The sequence below is a fragment of the Chinchilla lanigera genome, unplaced genomic scaffold (genome assembly GCF_000276665.1).
Source record: "Chinchilla lanigera isolate Chin_1 unplaced genomic scaffold, ChiLan1.0 scaffold00062, whole genome shotgun sequence".
NCBI classification, from domain to species: domain Eukaryota; kingdom Metazoa; phylum Chordata; class Mammalia; order Rodentia; family Chinchillidae; genus Chinchilla; species Chinchilla lanigera.
The window spans coordinates 8,962,632-8,984,999 of record NW_004955463.1 but is presented as its reverse complement, the minus strand read 5'-3'; the positions used below and the strand labels follow the sequence as shown (position 1 = coordinate 8,984,999).

Sequence of the window (22,368 nt, the reverse complement as noted above, 5' to 3'; positions counted from 1 at the left end):
TGAAGTTTTGAACAAAGAGGGGTTTCTTTCTCCATGACAATCATAAACTTTTGTTCCTCCTTTCCCACTACCAGCTCAGAATCCTTGGAGATAAAGACTTGATATTTGTGAAGCTGGTGTAGGCATCTAAATTTTGGTCTGAAATAAATTTTACCTTCATCTCATTTTGCTAGATCAACTTTTTTTTTTAAACAAATTCCCCTGAAATATATTTGTGTCCTTCAGAATGCATGGATGTCTATCCCCCCTCTGTGGCTTAAAATCTAGCTACTGTTCTCCTATCCTACACGCTATCATCTCATACAAGTCTGGATTCCTTAAAAAATCCTGTTTGTCTGCTACTTTATAGCCCAAAATTTAAAGCTTTTAATAACGGAGTTGATATTCCTGGCTTGGACCACACTCCTTTATTTATACTTTTCCCTGGCCTTTTGGTTCATTCTACTCCTGAGCTTGTTGTTAAACCATCTGCCTGACCAAGTTGCAGCAAATAAAAGGAAAATCCTAGATGCTGGCCCTTCAGTTATGTCCCAGCCTCCTGGCACTACAGGTTACACAATAGATGAGATGCTTCCATTTAATAATCAATGTTAATCATTTCATAAAGTGTCAGAGACAGCCTGTCAAGGCAGGAGTTTCACCTTTTAGGAGCAAAAATATAGTTTTTTTAGTGGATCAAGATGCAGAGGCTAGGGCTGTGGTAGGCTCAGTGCTAGAGTGCTTTTCTAGCACGTGCCACTTCTTGGTTTGATCCTCAGTACTGCAAGAAATAGTCACAGGCTGGCAAGCCCCACTGGAAAGCAAGACTGCCAGATTTAGCAACTTCAAATCCAACTAAATTTGGATTTCCTTTAAGTAGTATGTTTGGGAATAAATACGACCATGCAATATCTGCGGACATATTTATATTAACAAGTAATTCCTTTGCGAAGGAAATATACAGTTACTCTGTCACTGTCTCTATCAGACACACACACACACACACACACACACACACACGAGCGCATGCACGTCATGAGAAAAAAGCCATGAGGCTATATTTTTTCATTCAGTTCTGAAACTAATTTTATCAAATTGGCAGAAAGATTGGAAATACAGCACTACACTGTTGCTATACCTCAGAGATTTCCACTCTATTTCTTTTATGATTGAACTGAATCAGGTAGAGGAAGCTTCCGACTCACTTCGAGCTAACTCCCTACCTCCAACACACAGACACATGCCTTTGCCCCTTTCTTTGTCTTTTGAGAGGCTCATAGTTCAGGTTGAAGTGTAATAACAACCCTGTCAATAAACACCGTCAGGGAAGGGTTCTTTTGGGTGTCAGAGGTCCAGGGATGGGTCTGTACAAATTATTGGAGTTGGTTTTTCAATAATATTCTTTTTAATAAATATTACTACAATGTGGAGGTAAAAGCATCTGAAGACCCCAAATCAGGTTAAATTTGCAAGAGCAATGTTATGCGCTCAACATAAACATATAGAGCAGAGGGTAATTCATGAGTGCTACGTGACAAAAGGAAGACGGAGAGACATAGAGGCAACTCTTCAAATTATGCTGCTAACCCTGCTACCAGGTCCCCCAAATGAGGTGCTTGTAGTGGTTCAACAGCTTGATCTTCATACCCATTTTCTGCTTAGAAAGATCAGACTCAGCCAGTATAGGAGCTGGTCTTCAGACAGAAGAGATTAGAAGGAGCACTGGCAAAATGGAACTGGTTTGGAAGACAGAGCTTCTCAGTGAGGAGCCTCAGTTTCCCCACCTGAAAAAGACAGATGAAACTAGTATCTGTTGCAGAGGAATCTAGGGAAGTAAGGTTGGTTTTGTGCATCAAAGTCAAACAGGTGGGATGTTTACATCTTTAAGAGGTACAAATTGAGTTCAATTAATGTAGGCTATAGGAATACAATTTTCAACTGAATACATTTGTAGACTTAGTCAAAGACAGAAAGTTTAGCCTCCATAGGTAGGGCACCGCCTTGTAACTACAGAAGCATAGACTGAAATCAATACAGATATAGATATATAGATGAAATGTTCTTCAGAGAGACTCACTGCAGTGAGGTGGAGGAGGGTTGGACTTCAAGCCATTTTAAATTTCTATCAAGAAATTGAGGTTTTATTATTCTAAAGAGAGAATTAAAACTACTGTATCAATGATTCTTGTAGCTTGGACTAAGCTCAACAACTTTCATATTGAAACCAAGTCCAATATGATTTCTACAGATCACAGAACACTAAATCTGTTTCAATTTTAGGCATTCTGATTTTCACTAATCAATTAAGAAGTAGTTTCCTATTGGGGCAGAAAATAAAGGGGAGATTTCCTCTAAAATAAAAATATACCTAATGTCTTTCACTAAATTTCTAAGTCTGTACACCTCAAGGAAAACATTTTGAAATTTTAGCTGTTTTGTTGACTAGAACAGATATTAGTTTAAATACATATTCACACATTATAAATTGGTCATTATTCCTAAAAGCTTTACTTTGTTACATATATTTTTATATTCAAATGTTAGCAAAGTACATTCATGTGTTCAAAATTTGATAAACATATCCAAGAGTGGAAACACTTTTACATTTTATTATGTCAAACCACTATTTTCAGTGGCTGTAAAATGCACATGTCAGTGGCTACAAATCTAGAATGACAAGCGCTAACTGTATCTCTGTCCCCGCAGATTACTCATTTCATCGATGAGACTTCCTATAGCTTTTATTGGCCATCAGCAGATGAGTGGGAGATGGACATGACTAAATGTGGTAGTTCGGATAAAATCTGCCTGCCAATTATTAATACAGGCTTGTATTGTGACCTGAAGAACTCTATTTTAGTGATGTTTCCCCAACTGCTAATTCCACAGCAATGGTGGCAAAATAAAATATGGAATAATCTAATTTACTGCACAGAAATGCAGGCAATATAGGATGTATTTTTTTCTTTGTCAATTAATCAATTATCTTGAGCCCTTGGAAAGTGGAATTTATATCTTAATGCCGATTTTGGACTATCCCTTTTGTTTGTTAACATTGCTTGCCATTGCCCCGTCATAAAACGTTTGATTATTTGTTTACGTGATATGCAGATTAATCTTCTAGTTCATTACATAAAATTTCTTTCACAGTGCCTTTGGAGACACTATTGTACAATTTGGCTTATCTCAGATGTTAGCTTGATAGGACCATTGATCCTCTAATGAAAATTTCCAGATGATAAACAAAGTCTTGAAAAAAAAAAATCATTTTGAAGGTTCAACTCTAAATTCACTAAGTCAAATCCATAAATCTCTATAAAGACTCACCAATCTGCTCCTCCTACATTTATTGCCTCCTCACAGGATATTGGGAGATGGAGAATACAGAAAAAAAATGAAGGAAACATTATTTTTAGCACACCTTGCATATATCATTCCTCTGCTAGGATGTCTGCTGGGCAACTGGCAATTTGTTAAATTAACTCATTGTGTCCGAATCATTCTTTGCTACTGAAGGGCCGCAGCTCTGTTCTCTAAAGCTCAATTAGTTTATAAGTGCTTGTTCAGCATATTCCACTTTTTGCCGATGGTATCTGAAATTAATCAATGTACTGCAGTCTCAGCAAGTGCAAAGGACTCAGAAGGGACAGTGATGGTAAAGACCATTCTCTGCAGGAGTCACTTGTGTTGTGCCCTAGCATTTCCCTGGAGAAGCTATCACTTTTTCAAAGACTGAATGTGCTACAACACTATCTCATGAACAATATTAGGTATTTAACCATTAATTGCTTTGAAATATCATCAAATGAAGAAATACAGCATACACTAAAGTGTGTAGGCACTTTTATTTCAAATACTTAGCAAAATTTTTCTCTGTGGTTGCACATTTTGAAAATAGCTTACTTTGTTTGGCTTTGTTTTCTTTTGTGTTCACAAAAACCTATGCCCTATATGAAGGTAAGAATAAAGGGTTTCTATTTCTTTGCATTTCTTCTTGTAAGTTGAGTAGAAGAAAGTGAACTACAGTTTTTTTTATCAAAAGGACATCAAAAATACAATCTGAACTCCTCTTACTTAAGAGTATCTAGCAATCCCCAAAGTGCTGACAGAAAATGTGTTAGAAGGAAAAAAATACACAAACTAAAGACAAAGTTATATAACAATCATTTCAATGCAAGTTACAAGATTTGCTCATATATGATTATGTGACAGGAAAGAAATATTTTTCTTATTCTAGGTAATACTGCTGTGTTGGAGATATAACTGATATTCAGCTGATAAAAATGCAGTTTTCTTCTGCCACATGTCCTTTTCCTGTTTTGTAGAGACTGATATCAAATATATCATATAGAATACTGAACAAAGAAGTTGACTTTATAAAAATCTTCATGAGCAGAACATGTTTTTATAAACTATTGCTACTGAGGGTATAAAAACCTGACCACTTGATTCTGTTATTGATTTTCTGACTTTCTTTCAGTAGTGATGTCTCAGATCCCACTGGGAAAGTCTGGGAGTAAGAACAATTGGACTGCTTTGAATAAAAGTTATAAATATGGCATAACAGCCTGGGCCAAGTATTTATGAAAATAAGAAAAAAAAACCTGAAAAGTTGTCAACAGAACATCTCTAAAATATTATGGGACAAAAGAGATCAAAGTATTTCTCCAATGATTAGGGAGAATCAAAGCAATGAAAGGATATTTCAAAACTAATACTATTAATTAGAGTGCTAAGATTTCAAAAGCACCAGCGTAAACCTACCCATCTGTGTTGTTTGTGTTAAGGCTCTAATTGGTTTAGTTAACAAAGGTTTGTAACATTTCAGAGCCAGGTAATAAGATCACCAAGGTGGGAAATGCCCCTACAGTCTTCAAATATTATTTCTACACTCCCTCCCATCCCCTGGTCATTATAAAACCATTACTTAATAAATCCAAACAGAAAAAAATTTCTATAAACAAATAGGCTGTATAAATGCTACCCATTTCCACCATTGATGGTTTTAGTTAAAACAATATAAAATGTAAACCTATTTGGCACTTTTAGTGTAGCCTCCATTTAGCAACTTTTATGCTTGTTTATATTATTACTGAAAAGCCCAGCCCTTAGGGGAAGAATAAAAAGACACAAACAGAACTGTAAGAAAATGAAAATACCCTAAACAACCATATAATTTCCCCATTTTCATGATTCTTTCCTTTATCAAGTTCCAAGAGCTGACCAGAAATTTTTAAATTAACAGTAGTACTTTCCAAAATATCATCCATTATTGTATTACCTCTCCTGTCATAAATGCCTGAACACAGGTTGCTGTTTATTCTAGTAGGTCCACTTGATTGCATACATTTATGACTTTATGTATGACCACTAGGCACACATGAGCATTGTCAGGCATCCCAGGCATAGAAGTACACATTTTCCCTCAAGATTCCCCAGAGAAATAATTAAGAATACTACGCTAGAGTCATTTTTTTAAGATGTGGGCCGTCTCTCTGGTCAGTGGCTTGGAGGCAACCATCTGGATATGCGTTCCTTAGGTGTCCGGTTTTTATTGATTTTGGGGGTCATAAATGACTTGTATTCTTATAAGAGAAAGAACTCAAAGGTTTTTCATGTTTGCTATTTGTATGTGAGTCAAGACTGAAAGATGAGAAGTTGCTACTCTTAGAGAAAAACCCATCGAATGGAGACCTATTTGGTTATTATGAAAAGAGAAAATACAGTTCCTAATACTGAACTGTATTTCAGAGTCTTATTTTGTGATGAAATGTCAAGGAAATGTCATTTTCGTGATCTAATGATCTTGTTTTGTTTTTGTTTTGTTTTGTTTTTTTCTGGTACCAGGAATTGAACTCATGACCTTGCACTTGCCAGGCAGGCGCTGTGCCACTGAGCTAAAGCCCCAGCCCCGATCTAATGATCTTGAAACCCACTGTCAGCGTGGACTTTCAAAGGTACTTGGGAAACTTCCAATACAAATGGGTCTGTCTTTGATCAAGGTTATTTTTCACACTTTCTTTCTGTTCAAGCAAATGAATCATGGACAGTTAGACTACCCTAAAACCTTCATGGAATGAGGCAGGGTAAAAAAATACATAAAGAAGTTATAAAGTGGCATTTGGTCAATAATATGTAGTTTTCTTGATTTTTTTCAAGTGTAGCAAACAGTGTCATCTTTCAGTTGAGTACATTTGCTGAGCACATTTGCTGTAGTTGACAGCTTTGCTGACTTCAAATTAGATTTCAGTAACTAGAGAAATCAAGAGTTTAGTGAGATACGAAACCCTTTGGGAAATGCAGAATTATTCAAGTTAGGGACTATGACAATTAATATATAAAAGTCACCTTCCCATATGCTGGCCCAGCAGACTGTATGCCTTCTACCACCAAGTTATTTTTCTTCTGAGAGACAGATGTCAGGTTTCTTAACAGTGGAAACTAGCCCCTGACTGGCATTGCATCAGTCTTGATATTCTTGCTTCTTGATTTAAACACATGGAAGGACTCTCATAGCCACATGTGTAAAAAATAATAATTCTTAATCCTTAAAAGGACAGGAAGCCTGGCTTACTAAAAGGTCCAAAATAAAGATTTTTCTTGAAACTTGTTGTATGGTGAATACACGTTGACAAGGAAAATATTAGTTGTTTCCCAATTTTTGTTACATCTTGGAACATAAAAACAATTTTATGTTACATCTTAAAACATACAAAGAGTAGGTACAGAACCGGAAATACTAATTGAGAAGGCTAGTGGGAACCTGACTTCATCTGAAAAATGAAGAGATAGCCCAGGTAGCACTGTAGGGCTGTGATTTCAAGAAAAGAAGCAGAGCGCCAAAAGAACGCGGGATGGGGGTGGACTGGATCTACACTTGCTGAGGTGAGGTCCAGTTTGAAGATCCAGAGGCAGTAAGGGACACAGCCCGTTCCTGTAAGTGAGTGCAGGTCTGTGCATGTAGGGTCCAAAGGCAGAATACAGTCTTCAGAGGAAAACGGGGCAAAAATATGTAGAATCCTACATGAACATAGTGTTAAGTTATTTTAAAATGTGTGCTGTGCACCCACTTATCTAAATTACATCTGTTAATTTAGCATAATAAATTACATATTCCCTTTGTACTTTTATTTACATTACCCAAGAGCATATCAAATCCTTCTGTTCATAGATATAACCTTCAACTCAATTCTGTTAGCTGATGTGCATAATTAACCTGGGATACCAGGTAGGACAAGTGATGTATTGTATGTATACTGAAGTGGAAATATTGAATAAATAAAAAGGTTTGCAGATTTTCCAAAGGTGAGTCTGACTCAAGTTCCATTCATATTTATATAATTTGTCTAATTATTTTTATACTAGTAGAACAGTTATTTATGAGAGTTCACCCTGCCTAATTTGATCTGTTTATGCCAATTGTGAGTTACATGATAGCTTTCATTTTAACCCTGTTATTTCATTCACAATATTGCCACATTTGTGTCACAAGTTATGCATGCATATGAAAATACTGTTTTACTCGTTATTTCTTTAAAAGTGAAATAAAAATACAAATCATAAATATAAATATATATATATTAATTGGGATTGCTTTAAAATCATCATTTTTTTTGCTAGCCTAACAGCACAAAACACAGAATCTTAATCAGAATATTTTCTTCAAAAATACAGAACTAGAATAGCTGGGGATGGGCAGGTGGGAAGAAGAAATGGACAGTGATTACTAGTTGGTATGAGGTTTGTTTTGGGCAAGACGAAAATGTTTGAGAATTAGACAGACATAAAGGGTGTGTACAACACTGTGAATATATGAAAGATATATACCAAATTGTATGTGCTAAAGGGCAAATATTAGGATACTGATGTATCTGAAAAAAATTAGTCAATCAAAACTTAAAAACAAAAACTTGAATTATTAAATACTGGGTAGAGGAGGTATACGTGCATATGTGTGACTATTCTAATTGCTTCTTTGTTCTGTTTATAACCAAACTTCTGCGTTATTGAGTGAGAATTTACATGCAGACATCACTGAAAAAGATGAACCATTAGTAAATTGGCACATTTCTAGAGCAAAGATGGCTCCGGACAACAAAAGACAAGAAATTCTAATAATCTAAAAAGCTCACTAATGATATTCACACGGTTCCATAAAGTTATAAATTTAGGGGCTGGGGATTTAGCTCAGCGGCAAAGTGCCTGCCTGGCAAGCACAAGGTCGCGAGTTCGGTTCCCGGTACCAGAGAAAAACCAAAAAAAAAAAAAAGTTATAAATTTAAAAAAACTCACAAAATTTTGTTTCCTTACATTTTGAGTCATACCTCCATTCTTTTTTAAATAGTTCCAATGTTAAATTACATCTCTGTTTAGCTCATTTCAAAGATGGTTCACACAATCGGACAACTGTCACATAACTCTATTTCGTTAAAGGTTCTCTTCCGACTTCTCTAGGAAAGCAGATTTGTCTCCCCACAACTGCATTAATCACTAACCCAGGCAAGCTGTTTAGCTAATCAGAATCTGGGTCTGACAACTGTTCTAATTTACGGCTTCCATTTTTGTGCCACTGTGGGCACACTAAGCCCCTCAATCACTGTCAACTTCAGCCTGGGAGGCTGTACAGAAGTTTCATTTTTAATGATTACTTAATTAAAGTTATAGTTGCATGGTAGTTGTACCCATGTGAAATTGCTCCAACATAGTTTCAAAGTAATTGACTATGGAACAAACCCACTCTTATGAAATGCAAATACAAATACAAATTCATGGGGATAGAGAAGAGAGAATGTGTATCATTATTTAAGACATTAAAAGGCACTTGGTAGAATAACTATGGGTGAGTTTTAGAGTCAGTATCACAGGAAGCATTAATAACAGCAGTTACAGAAATTCTTCCAGGAAGTCTTATGACTTCTTTGTGAAGGGATGGAATGGATAATGTATTTCCTTAGTCTATGCAGATGAAGTCCTATCTGAAAATAGTGATGACTCAATGCTCTCTGAAAATTACTCCTAGCCTTAACATTTTAGTGTTCTAGGAAAAGTCAAATGCAAGCAGATGCTTTGGAGAGTTAGTTTTACTGTCTCACCAAAGCAGACAGACTAGAGATTCGCAGTAACTAGCCTTGATGGCTCAGTGTGAGTGTTGAGGATGGGGCTATTATTCCCCACCCACACTGGTATAGGATGATACTGAACTGCAGTGAAGAGCAGACCCAGGCTGCCGTGCCGCTTCCGCTAACTCACCCACTTCCAGGCCTTTACTTAATTGTTCTCCCTTCCCACAGAGTCTCAGATCTCCTCTATGACCAGCTTACGGGTCACAACTTTACCCTGAGGAATCTCTAATGCTTTCCCTTTATTGCAATCAAAGGACAAGAATGGCTGCTAGGGAACATCTTCAAGCTGTGCCTCGTTCTTACAATACCCTCGCTGAAATGTGACACATTACCTGTAACAGCTTGTTGATAGCTAGCAGATCCTGTCTACCCTCATAACTCTCCTGTAATGAACTTTTCCTATAGCAGAATCATGAAGATGTAGTTCTTGAGGTTTTATTCCTTTTGTATCTTCTTCCATTTTCCAGCTGTTCCCAGAATGCTATATCAAAAAGCAATTTCATTCTCTGTGCTTCCCTTATGTGTTTACTCATGGAAAATGGCTATTATCCTTTTAGCATATTGATGTGTAATAGGCTGCTCCGTGTTATACTGAGGTATCATTGACAGCACTGAAATTTGCTTTCCTAATTCTTAATAAGCCTAAACCATAATTCACATGCTATAAAAAGTAAGAGAGCCATATTCCACTGATTTATGGAAATCACATCTGCCTTTGCAACTATATCTCAAAGTGATTGCCATGTCTTTTGAATGGCCTCCTATTACTATAACTAAGCAGCCATATACAGATTGCCCTTAGCTCTAAAATTTATTAGCTCTCTCTTTTGGATAGTCATATAGCTGAGCTGAAATTCTACAGCATTATATATGTATTCTGGAGGAGACTATTAGCTCTAGTAAAGAGTGCTGCCACCTGAGAGTGGTTTCATAAAATCTTACAGACCAACAAGGAAGCTTTAACAGAATAAAGTTACTGTCTTAATTACTTTTCTGGCTGCTGAGACAAAATACCCAACACTTTGAGGAGAAAAGGTTTACTTTGTCTCACAGTATGCAGACGTTTCAGTTCATAATCGGCTGGCTCCAAGGCAGGGTGGCATGGCAGGAGAGAAAAAAAGGTTCATGGCATGGAACGATGAAGGCAAGAGGCAGCAAAAGCAGCAAGCAACAGCAGCATCCCCCTTTCTGTCCCTTATATTCTATTCAAGCTACACACCCTTAGGGTGGGTGGCACTCATACCCAGGATGGCCTTCCTATTATCCACATCAGGAACTATGTCAAACCAATCAGTGGACTAATTTAGTAATCACACACCTGTAATCCCAGCATCACACCTTCAATCCCAGCACCACACACTCCAGATCCAACCACTTCTGAAAAGCCTCATCTATGACCACATGAGACTTTGGGGACACAAAGCCATAGCACAAGACAAAAGCCATAACATTTACACAACAAAGAGGTGAATATGCAGCTTAAAGTAATTAATTTTCTCGCTTGCTTAAACCAAAATGAACAGTCAATTATGGATAAGAAGTAGGAAACATTAATAATGGAATTGACAGTCCCTCAGAACTATCCACGCATCTCTAAGAATTACCTATTCAAAGCACTGATTGCTTGAGACAACGGTAAGCATGGGAAAACACATGGTGATGACTATTCCAGAACTGTCTTTTCGTGGATGACATAATTCTTCAACGGAATGGGCAGGCTCAAGCTCAGCCCATGCAATACCATTTTTTCTTTCAAGGCATTTCTCTGAAGATTTTGGTCTTCATCCTTAATGTATATTAATGTAACTATAAGGTTAGTTCTAGAAATGGAATTGAATTGAAGCACCATGCATTCAACCCTGTAGCTTACAGAACTTTGATTCCAGTAAACTATATCAAGTCCACAGCTAAATGTAGCAAGTCATCCTAAAAGACAGATTACTTTGCACTTTAAGGGTCTTGAAAGAGAATCATGAGACTTCACTACCCTCCATTTTCAATGAAGTTGTCAAAAAAAAAAAAAAAAAAAAAAAGCAGCTGCAAGCAAAAATTGTGATGCTGCTTAGTAGGGTGAATATTTCTGAAAATGAAGAAAATCCTCAGGGCTTCTGGGTTCTCAGAGATCAGTGCTGGTGAAGGAGGTAAATGTAAATGAAAGGCAATCTGAAAAGGAGAGTGAAGATACACAGTTTTCAATCAAATAACACGAAGCTATGGAGAGTTCTACTACTTAAATTTTTCTCCTAAGATAATTAAGGAGTTCTGCAAGTGGGAGGATCATGGGATTATCCAACATGATCTAACTCTTGGGACAGCTTCTCTAAGACCTGAGCAGGTTTTTCATTCCCTGTTTCCCTAAGAATGTTGATTTTGAGGAAAGCATTTTCCTTCAGACTGTATTCAATGACATAAAGCTGTTTCTTATAACTAGACCAAAATGGAAAGCCATCTTCATGTCCACCTGGGGCAGGGTGAAGGGAGGAAGAGCAGAAATGGAAATCTGGCAAACGTTCTCAGAACAGAGGCCAGTGCATTCTTCTGGGTCAAAGTCATCTAATTTTGTGGTCATTTTCGTTGAATAGTCTGTCTGATTTTTTGAGCATCCAGACACTGTCTTAAAACACTGTGGACATTCCTTTGTTTGCTCAGACCATGCAGTTTGATAACATCCTTATTCAGATATTACATCTTGTTAATAAGAGAGCAGAGAAGACCTTCCTTCTGATGCCTTTTAAAGTACCCTCATTTGTAAGCACCTGATCTTAAACAGATGGCACTTAATGACATTAGCAAAAAAGAACAGTACTTGCAGTCATGTGACATTTTATGCATCCGGAGACCCACAGTGGAGAGTGCCACCACCCATTCTTTAAATAACTTCATACAGAGTCTCAAAACTATATGAACTGTTATTTTCACAATTCTGCATTTTAATCTAACAGAATATTTGCCATAACTAGTTCATTCCTGACTGCTCTGTGACGTCTTTATTTACCAGGTAAAGAAATTGTCAGTATTTTTTATTTATTATTATTATTCATTCATCCTCCTTCCCCATAAAACTGTGGTAAAGACACATTGATATGGTCTGGTTTTGTTCAGCAATTTCTGATTTTACATCCTGAATTTCACTATCCCAAGACTGACTGGTACACAAAAAGTTCACCTGCCTTCCCCTGCCGTATCATCATTAGCAATCTAATTGCTGAACAACATGCCAAGTTTTCTTCTGAGCTGGCTCAAAGTAAAGTGAGCTGGACTAGGAACATTCTTGGAGGCTGAGGTCCAGCTCCAGCTGACCCTAGCTGGGGGGTTTCAGGCAAGTAATTTACTCTTTCTGCTTCTGGGGTCCTAACCTATAAAATAAGTCCTAGCTATCCACCAAATCTCCTTGTATTGTACCAGGACACTAAGTAGTCCTGGTAAAATGAGGAAATATTTCTGGTGTTATATGCTGAGTGTAAGGACATTCTTATCTCTTGTACACACACGCTCACACCCACACATTCTGTTCAACTCACAGGATGATTTCTTTTAGACATGACATAATCTTATTTAGGCTCAGAATCTTGTCAGTGTGGGTCTTCCTAGCTGCTTTACACAATTAAAATATGGAATATGAGACCACAGTGCAGACCTTATTATTATTAGTCATGCTCAAAGAAAAATAAGGAAATGATCTAGTACAATGCTGGGTCAGAAGAAAAAAAAAACAATAAAAAGTGTTTTTTAAAAATGAAGCACCTCACGAGACTAAATATTAAGGATACCACAATCTCCTAAATGTCAGAACAGTTACATATAGAAAATTCTGGAAAAGAAAAACACTGAAGTTGGAACACTTATCTATGGGAAAAAGAAACAGTCCTAGGAACATTGGCAAAGTGTTATAGTGAACATCTGCACTCTGGGCTTTAAATTATGATAATAATTGATACTAACAAGGGTTGGATAGATTTTAGGACATATTTTTTTCAAATATGGGTTTTAACCAGATAGATGCTAGAGATGAAAAGCAGCCTAGGAGATTAAGTTAACTTTGGGGGAGAGAAAATACATCAGTCTCTTCTCAGTAGAATCTGCTTGATGTGGGACAGACAGGAAAGTACATTTGAACCTGATCCAGAATCCTGCTTCTCTGACGAAACAGTAAGCAATACAGGGCAAAAGGAGACCAGACAAGTATGAGGTCTGTGTCATGATGTATGGTCCTTCAGAACAGAATCAAAGAGGCGAGAGGACGGCTTCTTGTTCTCAAAAATAGCCTATGAAGCTCAGCTGCCTTCTGCAAACTCTTAACAAATATATGAATGAAGGAACAAACACTGTTCTTATTGACAGAAGCAATTCTCTTGATTCTACAAGGGTTCACAGGATTTTGATTTTACTATATTAAATAGAAGGAAATGAAGGAAAGCAGTATACATGCTAAGCCACATTTTCTCCAAGGGGAATCAACATTTTGGCATTATTTTAAACTTAGTGAGTCCTAGCTTATGACTTCTGAGATAGACACTGTCTGAGAAGGCGGAGCCTATATCTATCTCTGTATTTTACTTCATTGCAATGACAGGGCCTACATCACAATCTAGGAATGCGAGTTTTTTTTGGAAAACACAAGTATCCACTTAAAAATGAGTGACCTATAAAGTAGGCAAATTGGGCTGTCTTCAGAGCTGTTAAAAATAATAATCTTTTTTGCCTAATGTAGTTTTGTTATCTCTTCTAAGTATATGTGTAAACAGCAGCCCCCATACAAGTATCTTTTCTGAGAATAATGATTTCTTGGTTGTTCGCAACCTATCAAGACATTTGCTAAAAGCAACAGCAGCCAGGACGGATGCACATCTGCAATCCCAGCACTCTGGGAAGCTAATGCAGGAGGAAAGCAATGTGAGCCCAGTCGGGGCTCCACAGAAAGGCTCTGGGTTCAGTCTCTAGTACTACTACATAAAAGAGCATTTGGTGAGATGACATGGCTTCCCTCCACAAAGACTACAGCTGATCTGTTTGTATTTGAAAACCTTGCCATTTATGCCAATGTATCCTTTCCAGCTATTTAACTGTACTGGACATGTCAGGTACAACTATCCCTAGCAGAAAGATTCCAACCATGGCAATCCTGGGAGGATTGTAGAGAAGGCACTAGACTTGGACCCCCAGCCCATGTACTGGCCAGATCTCCTTAAAAGGAGTCATATTGCACCTCCCACACTGGACTATGACTCAAGGATATTAGCAAATGCTACTCGATCCCTTCCAGATATACCCTCCTTTCATTATGTTTTGGCAACTTAAAAGAGATCAATTGGGCTGAACGAATCCAAAGGTGGATGCTCTTGTTCAGGGCTCACTCACACATTAATCCAACTTAATACATGGATATTTCTATTTGGTGACCCAGTGTTGAATATAGGTGAATTCTTGAATCTGACTGACATTTCCGGGAAGGTTTTATTACATGATTTCCTCCACCTCGAGAGCACTAGGGCTCCCTAGGCTGGCCCTCTGTGGCCAAGCCTCAGTTGTAACCTAGGTAAGGAGAAACATGCACAGACTGTGCTTGTCACAGCAATGCCAGGCAAATACTGTCCGTGACAGAAAGCTGTGTGCTGCTGAACAAATTGACTGTGCTAAGAGGCTGAATGAAGCTGACTCACTCATGAGCCATTAGGCAACTGGCTGGAATCCAGCAGGCTAGAAAATATCTACACAGAATGAATCTTCGCATCTGTTGCCAGTGACCAACGGTGCTAAATTCTCACAGTCTACATATGTAATAGGTAGCCGAGACCCTTCCCCAAGAACACTTAAAAACTAACTGAATTTGGAATATACTTAGTCATTATGCATATTCAAGTTGATATTTGGAGGCTAAATAAATTATAATAAAGAAGGAAGAATAGGAAGCAGACCTCATAGTTTTATTTCTTTGTTCTAGGTTAGAACACTCCTGTGGAGACAGTAGATGCTTAATAAAGGTATTTCGCTGCTATGAAGATTACAATGATGTGATAAAGTTAAAGTTTTTTCTTCAGGGAAAATAGGATATACCTAATATTCTTTTAATTACCAAGCCAGAGAGTAGCCCAAGCTAAAAGAAGGACACTAAAATTATCTGTAACACTCAACATTAATGCAACTCTGCAATTCACATTAAAAGATATATATTTTCTAAATTAATCAAACCAAAAATTCCTAGTGCTTTGCTCTTATTTCTTTATCTTTTGCAGGATATTAAGCTACCTTTTTTTGAGGTTTTAAATACAGTGAACAGGATTACATAAACACTTTAAGAACTATTCAACATATCATAATAAATATATCTACCATTCACATAGAATATTTATTGATTAAAGTTAGAATTACCCCTGAAATTCCCAGATTTCAATCTGTTTTTTTTTTGTTGTTTGTTTGTTTGTTTTGTTTTATTTTAAAAAACAAAAGAAGGAAAACATATTGACAGATATCCATTTACAAAATAGCATAAGAATAATACAAACAAAACAGAGTTACAGACAAAGTTGTAGGAAATTAACAATGGTTGTTGTATTACTTATTGATACCTTCAAAGTGGTGTCTCAGGAAAACAAATAGAGACATATAAGACTGATCAAACAAATAATCATTAACTGTTCCTTTCTGAATCTGTTTGAATTCAGGGGTTCTCTATTAACTAAGCCCTTAAAATTTTTTTTTTTTTTGCTTGAGACAACTTCCTGCTAAATTGCCTAGGCTGGCCTGGAATTTGCAATTCTCCTGCCTCAGCCTGAAAAGCAGCTGTGACTGCAGGCATGTGCCAGAGCCTCGCTAGATTCCGAGTTCTTTAACAGCATGCTTAGTGTGATTTGGAGAACTAAGGCCCTCGGCAAACAGGTAAGTCTCATGAGATAGAGCATCAGCTCAGCGCAGTCAGGAAGCTAATTCACCTCTTACCTTTTCTACTTGCATAAAAATGAAGTTCACAGACTGTCTTGTTTTGAAAGATGAAGAGGCTTATGCTCGACATACAGTAACACACACAGAAAGTAGGGAGAAGCCTCATATATTTGTATAAGTTTTATGAGGATATCTCTCAGATGATAGATACCCTTAGGGATATAAAATGAAATCATCTTAAATTCCTAATACTCTCTTTTGTGATCACCATCTCAGATTAAGTATGAAGAACCCGAAAAAGCATCATTCTGCTTAAGGTTACCAGTGATATTAAAAAGAAAAAGAAATCAGTTATTGTTCATACTGCCTTGCTTTCGTTACATCCCCATGGAGTTTGTCTCCTTTCTGGGTGATGGTTGTAGTCCTCTGGATCCCTGGGTTTTTATAAACTATTATTGGGTCAGAGCTCCAGGGCCTAAAGAACACTGAAGCAAGCCTAAGACATTGGGTTAGGTGTCCAGCAGTGACCGTGCCTCCTCTCCCGAGAGTGACCCCTCACTGTATGTGTCTCCAGAGACTGGTCTATTTGTTTAAACTTGTGCTTCTGATAGATCCAGTCTGCTGGAGTACAGCAGACACTGTCCCTCAGTGCTAGGTAAGTTAAGAAGTCATGAAAGTTGCTTTCAGGGCTGTGACAGAGGTCAACTGGACCACTGGGCTAGTTGGATTAGAGGTTCCTGAGGTTCTACGACTACCTTCACATGAAAAATACAATTTTACTGTTTTAAATACAGAACAATAATAGAATTACACTTGGAAAACACTAGGGAGTCAGCCACCTTTACAAATCTGGACTGAGAACTGGGATCTAAAGTAGCCTTGAGTAGCTAGCTCTGTTGTTGCTTGACGCGCTGTACGTAATAACAAGTCCATATCTCAAAGCTGAGGATGGGTCAGAGTTTAATTCAGGAAGAGCATGAATACCTCAACCACTGTTCCTAAAATAGATCTAAAGTCCTAGGCCTGTGGAAGTGAACCTATAGCATCCATGTTATTGTGCTTTCTCTTTAAAACAGAAGATGTTAATGCAGAGTTGTTTTTACTAAACTAAAACCTCGGTATTCAAGCTTAATTGCAGTGTTGGCCTTTGCAGTAAGTAAGTGGGATTTGGGTAGCAATTCAGAACTCAGACTCTAAAAGGTTCGCCGTCACTGTCCTGGACAGATGCCAGAACCATGTCAGCCTCCTTCTGGTTCCTCTCTCCTAGACTAGGTCAGACAGACATGACCCAGGCAACGCTGATTAGAACAAAAGCCAACATAGCTTCAGAGGCGCAGGTAGGACTGAACCGGAATACTAAGGAACTGTCATGGCACACATGCGATATTTCACACTGCCATAGTTTCCTATTCATGGCCAGTCTTTATGATTAGTATGAAACAGGTGTGAATCAGTTAGTAAGACAATGAACTTCTAATACAGATGTGAGCTGATCACACTGTTAACTTTATTAATAGGCACTTAAGCCAAGATGAGCCCTCACTACAAGAACATAAAACCATTAAAAAAACACAAACACACAACTGGGCTATCTCTGCTTACTGCAGAAACATGAAAGGCAAAGGAATCTTGTGCGGGAAAATCCAGAAAAATAACCAAGAGAGCAATTTATTAATAATTGCCTCAGCCCCAGTTGTAGAAATAACCTTTGCCCACTCTTTGTATTATTTGCAAATACTAGGAAGTAAAGGCAATTTTTAATCATGTCACAAATATGAAGAAATAATACATAGTCCCCAAACCCTTCCTTTTCAGTGATTGCTTGTCTTAACTGCTACCATAATCCTAGCTTTATCTACAAACTGCCCCACTCCCAAGTCCATGCTACAAAAGCAGATATTAGCAGAATCTGTGAAGTGAAAGATCTTACCGCAAACTTAAAAAAAAAAAAAAAATCTACCATTTGATCACAGAAACTCCCAAGTATCCAAATAATAGGCTCACTTTTTCTTGGACAGCTACACAGTTGGCAGTGTGGTTGCTTTTTCAGTCGTATCAATCCCTTTGGGTATTTGAGATACTATCTTGCTTTTCTTGGCTACAGCTTTCCCTCTTGGAAAACATCTGGGCCACAAGGCACATGTTGTGTTTGAGATTATGGTGTGACGACCCTAGGAGGCCAACGAGGGTCTAGACAACACAAGAACAAATGTGAGGCAGAGTAATTCAACATTTCAAATGCCTAATAGATGAACCAGCAGCAAGCTGTGCTTTCAAGAGAACAATAAAAACAGGAACAAGATTTCCCAGAGCCAAACTGATGGAACAGTGAAGAGAATTTTCATTTTTCTCTTTAGTAATTAACAACCTAGTGGAGCAATTGTTTACTTAAATAGTTGTTAAAAGCTGTCACTATTATTAAACTGAGACTACCTGAGGTATGGAAAAAGATTTTCTGAGAGGTTTTTTGGGGATTAGAACTCTTACATTTTCATTTTCATTTCTAATTCAGTGAATATTAATTGTGTACCTACTATACAAGGGCTTGGCAGATGGGAAGCAAACAGGTGATTAAAACTAATAAATGGTAATGATGACACTCTAAGGAAATATTTTTCTTAGTTTGCAGTCTGATAAGAAAGTCAAGGCACTGGGCACAGTGGCACATGCCTATAAATCCCAGATCCTGGGGAGACTGAAGCAGGAGGACTGCAAGTTCAAAGGCATCCTCAGTAACTTAGCAAATCTGTCTCAAAGCAAAATAAAACGAGGCCTGGAGATGCAGCTCAGCACTCCCTGGGTTTAATTTCTAGGACCACCAAACACATAAGGAATATAAAAGAAAAGGTAAAATTAAAAAAAAATAACCACTATGAAATGTTTGACAAATCCCTGCAGCCAGAAACAAAGGCAGTACATTGTTCTATGTGTTGAAAGATGGGTCTATTGCAAATTAATAGAAACTGGTTATGAGATCAAGCATTCCCAGGTGGGGGGAATGGCAGAGGTGGGAAAAGCCATAGGGTATTTGGCAATGATGATGAGCATGAAAGGACCACATGCCTAAGAGCTGTAAGTTTCCTACACATTTTAGTCACTTGGTCTTTTATTTTGTTCCATGAAAAATGTTGGTGGTATTAGGCTTTGTTTACTTTCCTATGGTTTATCCTTCCTATGTACCATCAAAACCAATAGCTGTTTTCTTTGTTAGAACTAGCAGGGTAAGGAAGCCCTGTCTCATCTATTCCATCTGCAGCCATGTAAGCACCCTGTAGGAGTTCTGCTCTTAGGCCAGTGCATAACCTGTGTGCATGCAACTTCGCAGACAGCAGAAGCGGGCAGTGGCAGTGCTTGCTATGTGTCGGACAGTGTCGAAGTGCACTACATAAGGATTCAAACTTCACAACTCCAAGATTTAAGTGCTATTTTAACCCCATTTTGTTGATAAGGAAACTGAGGCTCAAGAGTTTTAAGTGAATCACCTAGGGTCACATAGTTAATACGAAAGTAAAAAATCAAACCCAGGCCCTTATGCTTTTAAATACTCACTAGATTACTTGTAACCAAGGAGTGGGGGATAGTGGGGGTAGAAATGTGGAAAAATACCACCTCTAATTGCAATGATATTAATTGCCCACATCCCAAATATCTGGAAAAATTGCCTTTCAATAAAGTTTTTTCTTCACATATTTGATCATAAATATCCTGCTCTGCTACCAAAGAAAAAGACGCCTAATTTGTATTCTTAAGTAAACCTGGACTGCAAATTCTCTGCAGTTAGGATCAGTTTTAATTTAACTGCTGGATCTATCTTTCACAAGAAAAGCTTGACATTTGACATGCGAACACCACGAGGTTGTTCCTACATGATCCTCATGTAAGAAGCATGTAAGAAGCTCCTGGGTGGATGCTGATTGCCTCCCCAGGCAATTAGAGTCAAAGGAGTCCCAGCCTGGGAGGATTACAGGCTCCAGTAATGGTTTTGAGCTTCCTGGTTTCCACTGGTAATGGATCATCCGTCTAGTTTGACAACCTCCTTAATAGCGCTTCCTCCTCACAGTGTCTCCAGGCTCACACTCAGCCTTGCTAATCCCAGATGTGGTTTCTGGTTCTTCCTTTGTTCTTTTTCCTTCTGGAACCACTTCACGTGACTTTAGATGAAAGCACTCTATTATATCTTCTTTCAGTGCACGTATTCACTTTAGTGCCCATCCATCCATCCACCTATCCATCTGTCCTTCCATCATCCATCTATCCATCCGTCCATCTGTCCATCTGTCCATCCATCCATCCATCCACCCCCCATCCATCCATCATTGTCTCTCTGTATGCTTTCTTCCTCAAATAGATCATCTAAAAGTCTCACAGAGGATACCACAACAGTGTTACTTCACCCTTTACTGAACTAATGGCAATGATTATTTACTTACTGATTGATCTAGGGCCCTGCATATGCTACATACATGCTCTCGGCTGAGTTACATACACCTCCAGCCCTGATAATATATTTTAGGTTTTACTATTTACTGTCAACTTGTCTTGTCATTTCTCTGTTAATGAACTCTATTATCTTCTGTATTCTATTTAATAGAGAAGGACATGCCAATAATGGTTGTATGTGGTTGGTATATCTTTACATTTATCAGGATTTTAAAAAGAAATAACAATCCCAAAGACTCCTGAGTCTGGTACTCATTCAGGAGCTAAACTATGAAGGATTCAGCAGCTGGAAGAGCATCCAGGCTCTTGCATCTTGCTTCAGATACTTGGGTCAGTTCCAATCAGTTCCTTACTTACCAGCTGACTGACTAAACTTCCGGTGCTTTTTGGTATCACTGTATCATTAACACAGATGCACAAATGAGTACATTTTCCTCCCTGGCTGGTGAGTCATCACTGATGCTCTCCAGCTCAGCCCAGGTCTCCTCCCAGCCCCTAGGGCTCCTTCCCTTAGGGCTTCTGCAGGGTGCAACTGTAGCAGCAGGCAATCCTTCTCTTATTTGGGTTTGCACTTCCTCCCAGAGGCTCTTACCTGGAAGCAGGTATCCCTGCTTAAATCACTTTCCTCTTAGCTAAAATTCTACCTCTCAGGTTAAAATCCAGTGTGCCACACATAATCTTACATCTAAGTAAGGAAGGTTTTTCCGATCTGAGTTTTTCTAAACCTGGAGGCCAACACTGGAACTAGTATTTGTCCCTCTCTCTCTTTTTTTAAACAGTGAACCATACATCAGTTTATTGGTATCATTAATTTTTAAACAAGATAAGTATTTGTTTCCTTCACAACGTGACATCAATTACAATCTGCCATAACATGTGCCCACACATCTTCAGGGTGCAAATGTAGCACTTCAAGCTCTAGTCAGGCTTGTTTATTCTTCTTCACTTTCACAATTTTCATGCTGCTGCCAGAAGTCGTCTCTGCATTTGCTTTGAGGTGTCTTCAGGGTATCCCTCACTGCTTTTGCACAGATTTGGGAGTATCACTTGTAGATGAGTCCAGCCTGTCCCCAGTATGCCACCGTGATGTCGCGAGAGTGGGTGCATTGAACCCAGCCCCCACGAATCTGCAATGTCCCGGTATTTGTCTCTTCCCATCATTGTGCCCCAATTCCTTGACTTGGTTCATTCAAGTTGAGGGTCTGAAAATCTCTAGTGGCCATTTGGACAGAAGGTTTGTCTGCAATTGTCTGTATTATCATTGGCTGTCTGCAATTTTTCTTTAATGCATCGTCCCTAACAGAATATGGAAATCACCTCCTGGTTTGATTCTCAGTTAAAAATCATTTCCAATCTTTTGATAGGAGTTAGGTATGTAATGTGGAATCCTAGATTTTTTTCTTTTTGCCATGTTTTGGATCCTTAAGGAAAGAACTAGAAAGGAATCATGGTAATATGTTGGATCTGCCACAATCAGGGAGCTAGCGCTAATAAGAGGCATAAAACTAAAGGATTTAGTAACATAGGCTGGCCAATTGGAAGAAATATTTAAGATACCTGTTGCAATGATAACATACTGTATTTTTCTTTTCTGTGTTATAATTTTATAATAAGTCTGTTTTGGACATAGGACATCAAAATGATAAAGAAAGCTACTGAGTCTTAAAATAAAAAATCATAAGTACTAAAATACATTTGAAAGTCACCCTGGGTTCAGATCTCACGTTGAGTGAGTAATTTCTTTAGCACTTCTGCAAGTTGGAAGAACCAATTTCCTTAGGCTCATTCCCAGGTAGGATTGGATTTCCTTGAATACCCTTTCTCTGAGACCCTCTGGGAGGAAGCCTTCCTCACTCACTATGGTGAACTTGGCTCCTAGACTGAGCACATTTCCTTCTAGTCTTAGAACTCATCAGCTGAACAGTGTGACACAGAAAGACTTTCAATG

At 38.1% G+C, this 22,368-nt stretch overlaps 1 protein-coding gene across 10 annotated transcripts in view; it reads right to left on the bottom strand.

Annotated features, from left to right (window-relative positions):
- Nrg1 (neuregulin 1) overlaps positions 1-22,368 on the bottom strand; it is a 1,027,681-nt gene that overhangs the window by 52,117 nt on the left and 953,196 nt on the right. The window lies entirely within an intron of this gene.